The sequence below is a fragment of the Nicotiana tabacum genome, chromosome 16 (assembly GCF_000715075.1).
Source record: "Nicotiana tabacum cultivar K326 chromosome 16, ASM71507v2, whole genome shotgun sequence".
Classification (NCBI taxonomy): domain Eukaryota; kingdom Viridiplantae; phylum Streptophyta; class Magnoliopsida; order Solanales; family Solanaceae; genus Nicotiana; species Nicotiana tabacum.
The window spans coordinates 93,649,167-93,658,931 of record NC_134095.1 but is presented as its reverse complement, the minus strand read 5'-3'; the positions used below and the strand labels follow the sequence as shown (position 1 = coordinate 93,658,931).

At 42.0% G+C, this 9,765-nt stretch overlaps 1 non-coding gene across 1 annotated transcript; it reads right to left on the bottom strand.

Moving 5' to 3' along the window:
• Positions 1-1,679: 1,679 nt before the first annotated feature.
• Positions 1,680-1,784, bottom strand: LOC142171331 (small nucleolar RNA R71). Its single transcript, XR_012700903.1, has one exon. It is a non-coding gene; the product is annotated as a small nucleolar RNA R71 (small nucleolar RNA).
• Positions 1,785-9,765: the final 7,981 nt, after the last annotated feature.

Here is a 9,765-nt window from a genome sequence, read left to right as displayed (position 1 = left end):
GAAGACAGTTGGGCGCCACAGGCAGTGCCTGGCGCTACCTGTGGCGCCAAAAACATTATGCTCACATTTGGGACGCCGTGGAGGGTGCCTGGTGCTGGGCTGAGCGCTGGTGACGTGAAATGTGTCCTATTTTGCCCGGGACAAGTTTATTTCGGCCCTAGACCTACCTAACTGATATAAAGCAAGACTAAACCTATTTTTGGGGGGAGAGACGTACTTTGGAGCAAAGCTACACGCAAGAAACATTGAGGAGCAAGAACATCTCAGAATTCTTCATCTTTTCTAGTATTTTCAATTAATCAAAACTTATGCAATTGTTTGATTACATCATGAGTGGCTAAACACCCATTGTTCTGGGGTTGTGATTTAGCCATGAATATTGTTGTTTGATATTAGCTTGACCTTGATTATAATTCACTCATATATGGTTGTTTCTTCAATTCTGTGTTGAATTGCTTAATTGTCTGGCCAGCAGTTAGGTTCTATTTACTATCTATGCTATGCTTGGGAAAGCCATGTTTAGATTAGAGAAGAATTGAAGAGATCATGATCTTAACCCTTAGGGGGAGCAGATTTGTGGTTAGGATAAGAATATACCTAGTCACCATGCTTAAATAAATATTGTGATCTTAATGCGTTCTTAATAGATTGATTTCATTGGAATATAGGCGTTAATCTATTGAGAATAGGTGAGTAGTACTTCGGGAGAAGGCTATGAGACCATTTATTGATTAATTAGCAACCATGAGTGAATTATATGAAAGGGAGAGATAATTAGAACACAATACGATTGGTGAATCGATCACAACTCTGGAATATTTGTCTCTACTGAATACATAACAATCAACTCGTTACTTGATAATTTATTTATTATTTAGAATCGTAGTATCATATAATCATATTATTGGACTTTGTTTTTAGCTGGATTGAATAACAATTTTAGTGAATTAGTGAGTAGTTTACACAAGTCTCTGTGGGTTCGACGCTCAACTTATCATTATATTACTTGTACGACCATGTATACTTGCGTGTGTATTGGGAGAAACATGTTTTTGGCGCCGTTGCCGGGGGCTTGAATTTTAAGTACTTGCTAGTTTTTGCTTTAATTGTTCATTTAGTCTAGTCTAACGTTACTTGATTGTTGCTCAGATCTCAGGAACTTTGATTGAATGCGTAGGGTCAGAAGCCAGGACCGACTTCAAGGCTTTGATCCTGAACCTGAGAGAACATTTCACAGGAGGTTGAGGGAAGCAAGGGACGCGAATAATATTCAGGCACTTGTTCAATTTCCTGTGGACATGGCAGAGGAGCAACCTATGTCTGTTCAGGAGGTGGCGATGCCCAGCATTGCTAATGTCACCTCCAGTATAATGAAACCCAGGATCACTGGGCACTTTGAGCTGAAACATAGCATGATCCAGTTACTTCATGCAAACAAGCAATTTATGGGTCTTCCACACGAGGATCCACAACAGTATATTCTGAACTTTTTGGAGATTAGTGATACTTATATCACTAACTGGGTCACTCCAGATTACGTGAGGCTCACACTTTTTCCATTCTCTCTGTTGGGAGAGGCTAAGCGATGGCTAAAGGAAGAACCAGCTAACTCCATCACATTATGGAATGATTTGGCAAGAAAATTTCTGGCAAGGTTCTTTCCTTCAGGCAAAACTGCAAAGATCAGAAGTGAGATAGTGACTTTCAAACAGAAAGTGGGAGAATCTTTATACTCAGCTTGGGAAAGGTTCAAGGGGCTACTCAGAGACTGTCCTCATCATAATCAGACAAATGAAGTATTAGCTCACACTTTCATAGAAGGGCTACATTCAGAAACAATGATCGTGGTAGATGTTGCAGCTGGGGGTCAAGTTTTGGAGAAAAGCTTTGACGAGATATATGCATTATTGAACAAATTCTCCAAGAACAATCCGGATTGGCAAGGAGAGATGGGCAGACACACAGTGCAAAAGTCTGCAGGGGTTCTTGAGTTAGATGTCATCTCAGCATTATCCGCGCAGATTTCTACACTGACCAATTAAGTCAACCAGATGAACTTGAGTATCAACAAGCAATAAGTACAACAGGTTCAAGCTTTTTGTGAAATATATGGAGAGGGGCACACGAGTGACATATGCCCCGCAAACCCAGAGTCTGTCTGCTTTGTGGGTAATCCAAATAGGAGCCAACCAAACCAATATGGTAACACCTACAATCCCAACTGGAGGAACCACCCAAACTTCTATTGGGGTAGAAACCAGGGCACTCAGAATCAATACAGGTCTCAAGCACCTCAACAACAGTATAGACCACCTCAGGTTGAACAAGTGAGTCCTACAAGTCACCTTGAAGACATGTTCAAAAAAATGATGGTTGAACAACAAGCCCTCGCCACAACAGTGAGAAATTTGGAGCATCAAGTGGGACAGCTTGCCAGTGCTCAAACACTAGACCAGCTAGAGCCCTTCCAAGTGACACTGAAGCAAATCCTAGGGCGACCCTTAATGTCGTGTCGTTGAGGAATGGGAGACAACTAGACGAAGTTCTTCCTAAAAAAGGGAAACATGTGACTTTTAATGAGAGGCCAACCACTATAGAATCAACATCAGAGAAAGCTAAGGAGCCAGAGAAGCCAGCTGGAGAGGTGGTGGCTGAGCAACCCCCACAATTGGTTGCAAGGCCACCACCTCCCTTCCCTCAAAGATTGCAGAAATTAAGAGATAATACTGCATATAAAAAGTTTCTTGATATCTTGAAGTAGGTGCAAATTAATATTCCATTGGTTGACATCTTACAAGAAGTATCCAAATATGCAAAGTACATCAAGGACATTGTGGCAAATAAAAGGAGGCTAACCGAGTTTGAAATGGTGGCACTCACTGAGGAGTGCAGTTCCAGAATTCAAGGCAAGTTACCTCAGAAATTGAAGGATCCAGGTAGTTTCACTATCCAAATCTCGATTGGCAAACATGTTGTTGGGCGAGCTTTATGTGATCTTGGAGCAAGCATCAACTTAATGTCGCTATCTGTGTTCAGACAGTTGGGGCTGGGTGAGCCACGCCCAACAACAGTTATCTTACAGTTAGTTGATCGCTCCCTTGCTCATCCTAAGGGAGTGATTGAAGATGTGCTAGTTCAAGTGGGTTCTTTCATATTCCCTACTGATTTTATTATTCTGGACTACGACCCTGATCAGGAAGTCCTATTTATTTTGGGGTGTCCATTCCTAGACACGGGTCGAGCTATTATTGATGTTTGCAAAGGAAAGATGACAATGAGAGTGGGTGATCGAGTGGAGGTCTTCAATGTTTACAGAGCACTCAAGTTACCAGCCCACTATGAAGAGTTATCTATGATCTCTGTGGTGGAGAGTGAAGCCACATCGTTAGTGCCCTATATGAGCCCCGTAGATCCTGTTGAACGAGTATTGATTGGGGATGTAGAAAATAGTGAAGATGAAATGATAGGAGAAATTGAGCAAATACTGGATATGTCCTGCAGTTATGTATATGGGTTTAGAAAATTTGAAGAGTTAGATAGGCCTGTTACTCTGACCTTTCCCAGGCCATCTATTGAAGAAGCTCTGAAGCTAGAACTCAAGCCACTTCCAGCGCATCTGCGCTATGTCTATTTGGGGAGCTCTGAGACATTTCCCGTGATTATTTCGTCCAGCTTGACTAGCACTCAAGAAGAAAAATTGCTCAGAGTAATCTGTGAGCATAAAAAGGCCATTGGGTGGACCATAGCTGACATCAAGTGTATTAGTCCATCGTTTTGCATGCATAAAATCTTTTTAGAGGATGGACACCACCCCAGTGTGGAGAAGCAAAGAAGATTAAATCCTATTATGAAAGAAGTGGTGAAAAAGGAAGTAATCAAGTTGCTCGATGCAGGGATCATTTTTCCTATTTCTGACAGCAACTGGGTAAACCCAGTTCAATATGTGCCCAAAAAGGGAAGAATGACTGTAGTTGAGAACGAGAAAAATGAGCTAATCCCTACTCGCACTGTTACGGGATGGAGAGTCTGCATTGATTATAGAAGGCTCAACAAGGCAACTCGCAAGGACCACTTCCCACTTCCATTCATCGACCAAATGCTAGAAAGGTTAGCCGGGCATAAATATTACTGCCTCCTTGATGGTTATTCAGGATACAATCAGATTGTCATATGCACAGAGGATCAGGAGAAGACTACTTTCACTTGTCCTTATGGAACTTTTGCCTTTAAGTGAATGCCGTTTGGACTTTGTAATGCACCAGCCACTTTCCAGAGGTGCATGATGGCTATTTTCACCGACATGGTGGAAAAATTCGTGGAAGTGTTTATGGATTATTTTTCAGTTTTTGGGTCTTCTTATGATGACTGCTTGAGGAATTTGAGCAAGGTGCTAGCCCATTGTGAGGAAACCAATTTGGTACTGAATTGGGAAAAGTGCCATTTTATGGTACAAGAAGGCATCGTGTTGGGTCACAGAGTATCTAGGAGCGGCATTGAAGTTGATAAGGCGAAGGTGGAGGCGGTTGAAAAGTTACCTCCACCTATTTCAGTGAAGGGTGTCTGGAGTTTCTTGGGACACGCGGGTTTCTATCGGCGCTTTATTAAAGATTTTTCGAAAATTGCTACTCCTTTGTGCAGGCTGCTTGAAAAAGATGTAACTTTTAACTTTGATGATGCTTGCCTCAAGGCATTTATAGAACTTAAAAATAAGTTGGTGACTGCTCCCATTATTGTGGCACCTGATTGGTCCTTACAATTTGAACTCATGTGTGAGAGTGACCTTTCTATTGGGGTAGTGCTCGGCCAGAGGAAGGACAAGGTATTTTATTCCATCTACTATGCGAGTAAGACTCTTGATGATGCACAGCTGAATTACACCACCACTGAGAAGGAGTTGTTAGCTGTAGTATGGGCATTGAGAAATTTCGGGCGTACTTGGTGGGAACGAAAGTCATAGTCCATACCGATCATGCAGCAATCAGGTATTTGTTTACGAAAAAAGAATCTAAGGCTAGATTGATGCGATGGGTTTTATTGCTACAGGAATTTGATGTAGAAATACGAGATCGAAAGGGGACAGAGAACCAAGTAGCTGACCATTTGTCGAGGTTGGAAAATCACAAACACGTGGAGGAGGGTGGCCAAATTAAAGAAGTATTCCCTGATGAGCAACTTTTTGCTATAAACCAAGACCCTCCCCCATGGTACGCAGACTATGTGAACTATCTTGTGAGTGGGGTACTTCCTCCCGAAATCCAATCTGAAGCTAGAAAGAGGTTTTTACATGATGTGAACTTCTACTACTGTGATGAGCCCTATTTGTATAAGCAATGTGTTGATCAGTTGATGAGGAGATGCATTCCTGAAAAAGAGGTGGAGTTAGTGTTGTATGATTGTCACGCATCACCTTATGGGGGCCATCATATAGGAGATAGAACAGCTGCAAGGGTGCTACAATCCGGTCTCTTTTGGACGACTTTATTCAAGGATGCTCATGCATTTGTTAAGAAATGTGACCAATGTCAGAAAACAGGAACAATCACAAGGAAGCATGAGATGCCTTTAAATAACATTCTAGAAGTTGAGCTTTTTGATGTGTGGGGGATAGATTTTATGGGGCCATTTCCACCATCCAGAGGAAACAAATACATTTTTCTAGCAGTTGACTACGTTTCAAAATGGGTGGAGGCAATTGCTTTGCCAACGAATGATGCCATGGTGGTAACTGTTTTTGTGAAAAAGAACATATTCTCGAGATTTGGGACTCCATGTGCCTTAATTAGTGATGAAGGGACTCATTTTTGCAATAGATTGTTGAATAACCTTCTAGCTAAATATGGAGTTAGCCATAGAGTTGCTACAACATATTATCCTCAAACAAGTGGGCAAGCTGAGGTGTCAAACAGAGAAATCAAGCAAATATTGGAGAAGACAGTGAGTGTGAATAGGAAGGATTGGGCTACAAAGTTGGATGATGCTCTATGGGCATATAGGACTGCATATAAAACGCCAATTGGAGCGTCCCCTTACAAGCTGGTTTATGGAAAGGCATGTCACTTGTCAGTTGAGCTTGAACACAAGGCATACTGGGCCATTAAGAAGCTGAACATGGACCTTGGAGCCGCAGGTGAGAAAAGACTGATGCAGTTGAATGAATAGACGAGTTCAGGCTGCACTCTATGAAAATGCTAAGCTATATAAAGAAAAAACAAAAAGATGGCATGACAAGCATATCCAGCCATGTCACTTTGAGTCAGGCCAACATGTATTATTATTCAATTCTAGACTACGGCTATTCCCTGGGAAGCTAAAGTCAAGATGGTCAGGTCCGTTTGAGGTGGTGAGAGTCACTCCTTATGGTGCAATCGAGCTGCGAGCTTTAAATGGTGAGAGAAAATTCTTGGTGAATGGTCATAGAGTCAAGCATTATTGGGGATGAATGATTAACCGTGAAAAGACCAAGGTTGTACTCGCTAATGAGTAAGTGAGACTCTGCGTCGTGCCGCAACGTTAAATCAGGCGCTTGTTGGGAGGCAACCCTATTTTTATTGCATTCCTAGTTAACTTCTTAATTTTGTTTTTCTAGAATAGGTAGAGTATTGCATTTTCTTTATAGGTATAGAAATTTTAGATGCAATGGTGTAGGACGTGTAAATTGGGTATATATAAGGCTCGGGGGATCGGGATGTTTCTTAAAAAAAATCAGCGTGAACAACGCCCAGCGCTGCCTGGGGCACCAAAAATAGTAGGTCCGAAAACCCCAGCGCCAGGCAGGGGGCCAGGCGCCTAGCTAGGGGTCCAGGTAAGTTTTTTTTTTATTTTTTTATTTTTTATTTCGTTATTTATTGTATTTTACCCCATACCCATTTAACCCAACCCACATACCCATTTACACTAATACTCCTACCCATATACCTTCCCAAACCCACCCAAACACAAACAACCCAAAATTTTACAACCTGAAGAAGCACAACTCCACGCCAACCGCTACTCTCTGTCGACCCCCTTCTTCCTCTTCACAAAATTTTGTCTCCAATTTTTTTTTCTTTTTCTTTCTCACCATCTTGCACTCCTTTTTTAGGTATTTATTATTCTTCTCTTCTCTTTCTTGTGTACTCTAACTAGTAGATTAACATAATCCCAATACCAAGAGCCCTACTTCCCCATTGTTTTCCTCATATAGTTCTGATGAAATTTTTATGGTGAGTGATGTGTTTTGGTCGAAAATTATGTGTTTGATATGTATACGGAGTAGTAAACTAGAATTCCCTCTACTTCGTTGAAAATTGGGAGGGCCACCATGTTACACCATTGTTGAAATATAAGAACACACTTTATGCCCACATTGTGTTTGTTTAAATGCTTGAAAGAGAACTTTTGGTGCACCGGTGAAGTCTGTGTAACCGGAAGCAATTGTGTATGCATTTGGGCTAAGTGTGGGGTGTGTAGGGTCACTTTTACATGCTCGGGGATATGGTGTTGATGAAGAACATGTTCTTACACCATTGCTTTTATATGTTGTATGTTGTAGAATCTTTTAAGTTAGCCTAATTTAGTATAGTCTAGTATTTGTGATAGGTGCATACTATATGCCTTTTGCTTAAATTATTGAGAATTCATGTTGCCATGATCAATCTTCATTGTGTAGCATGGGGAAGTCTTGAGTGCCCATAGCTTTGAGGTGCAACACTTGCATTTGTGCCTTCGGTTTTTAAGTGAGGGGTCATTTCCTGACTTGCACGACAACATGAGGCATATTTCTTGAACCATTATCACATTCATGTTTACTTGTGTAGCAGGACACTATGGCTCGTGATAGCACTAGCAAAGGCAAAGGCATTGGGAAGTCCTCCACCACCTCTCCGGCGACCAAAAAGCGCAAGCAGGGATAAACCTCTTCACGGCAATCCAAAGGGCAACAGGTCGCCAAGGGACTGAAGCAAGTGCCATTGAGGCCGAGGCCTCATTTGGACTTGGTTGATGCTACTGCTATAGCTTGGCATAGAGACTTCGTGCCGTCTGGTCGGTACATTTCTGAGATGGGATTAATACCATAGTCTTAGAGAAGAAATTCCCGGAGATACTTGATAGGTTGCGAGCTCTAAAGATGGACAAGTTTTTGGAATGCCCGGGGCCTGTGAACCTGAGCATGGTACGAGAGCTATATGCTAACTGGGATTATCACAGAATCACTTCATGTGTACGAGGAAAGGATGTGCCACTGGGCAGGGAGTATTTGTGTGACTATTTGGGAATTGAGAATGCCGACCCAAGGAGACTCCAACGATTGATCCGAAAGCCAAAGTATGAGCAAATACGTCACACTCTTTGTGGCGTAGAGTCCAATGATAAGTGGATACGGAAGCAAGGCAACATTCACCTCTCTATGGTCCGCTCAGACTTCAACAACACTGCCAAAGTGTGGCAGAACTTTGTGCATGCGAGATTAATGCCGGCGGAGCACAGCAGTGACTGCACTCGTGCTAGGGTATGTATCATCTTCTCCTTGATTACAAGCCGACCAATAAATGTAGCTGACATCATGCTCAATGAGATGGCCCGCACAAGGTTTGGGCGACAGATTCAGCGGTTCTTCTTTGGCAATTTACTTACTCAGTATATGATGTTTTGCGGAGTACCAGAGTACCCCGGACATGATGAGGTGGTGGAGGCATCGTCAGGGCTTATGGACATCACATCGGTGGTGGAGGCATCATCCAAACTCACCCCCGCTGCACGGATGGAGCGAGAAGAGAATTTCAACAGGTACATTTATAATACTTTGAACTTGCTCATGAGCAGGGCTGGCATTACAGACGAGGAGCGTATGCATTTGCGTGATGACTTGTCCAGCACATCCAAGGAGATGTTGGTGATTGCACCGGGCAGCCCCGTTCACCCATATGAGGACATCAACTCTGCAAAAAGCTCGGATACTGAGGATGAGGATGGCAATGGTGCTACGGAACCCATGAATTTGGCGCCTTTCGGACCGGATGACGATGACCCTAGCACTGCTGGGGAAGTGGTCTTTGATTGACAGGAAGTTTTTCTTCTCACCCTACTCTGTTTTTCATTTTTACTTGCATCGGGGGCTATGCATAATTTAAGTGTGGGGTGGGAGGAATACTACTTGTGATGTAGTTGTATATTTTGTATTAACTTGTTTTGTTTTGTTTCTTTCCGTAGTTCTAGTGTAGTCAGTCTAGTTTAGTATTAGTTGCTTTAATTGAAAAAGAAAAAAAAGGGGGCATAAAAACACTTTTGAAAAAGCTGAGACTTTTCTCGACGATGGATTTTGTGGACAATTTTCTTGAGGGCTAAAAGTCCGATTTAAAAACAACAAAAAGATTTTTGTTTTTTTATTTTATTTTAATTTTTAGTATTCCTTGGTTTTTCTTTGGGCACCGGTTTTTTTCCAAGGATGTAGCTCGAACCGGGCACTCTAATTTTTTTTAGGAGTAGTTTAGGAAGGAACTGAGTCGTTCTGAGATACTCATTGACATGATTGATGCTGGCACGTTAGGCTATGATATACATTCTATTTTACCGTGTATTTGGTTTGAATTGTAAAGCCGAAGTAAAGTAAATAGCCTATTTTGTGACGCCTTTTCCCGATTGTCTGACTTGTATGCCGCATAGTGCAATGTTGCTTAAATTTCTCATTTATTTGTGCTTGCTTGACTTGAGAGTTGAACAGAACCGTCTTGATTGAGTCATGTGCAACGCGTGTGTGAGGATTCATGATTTTCTGTACTATCCTGT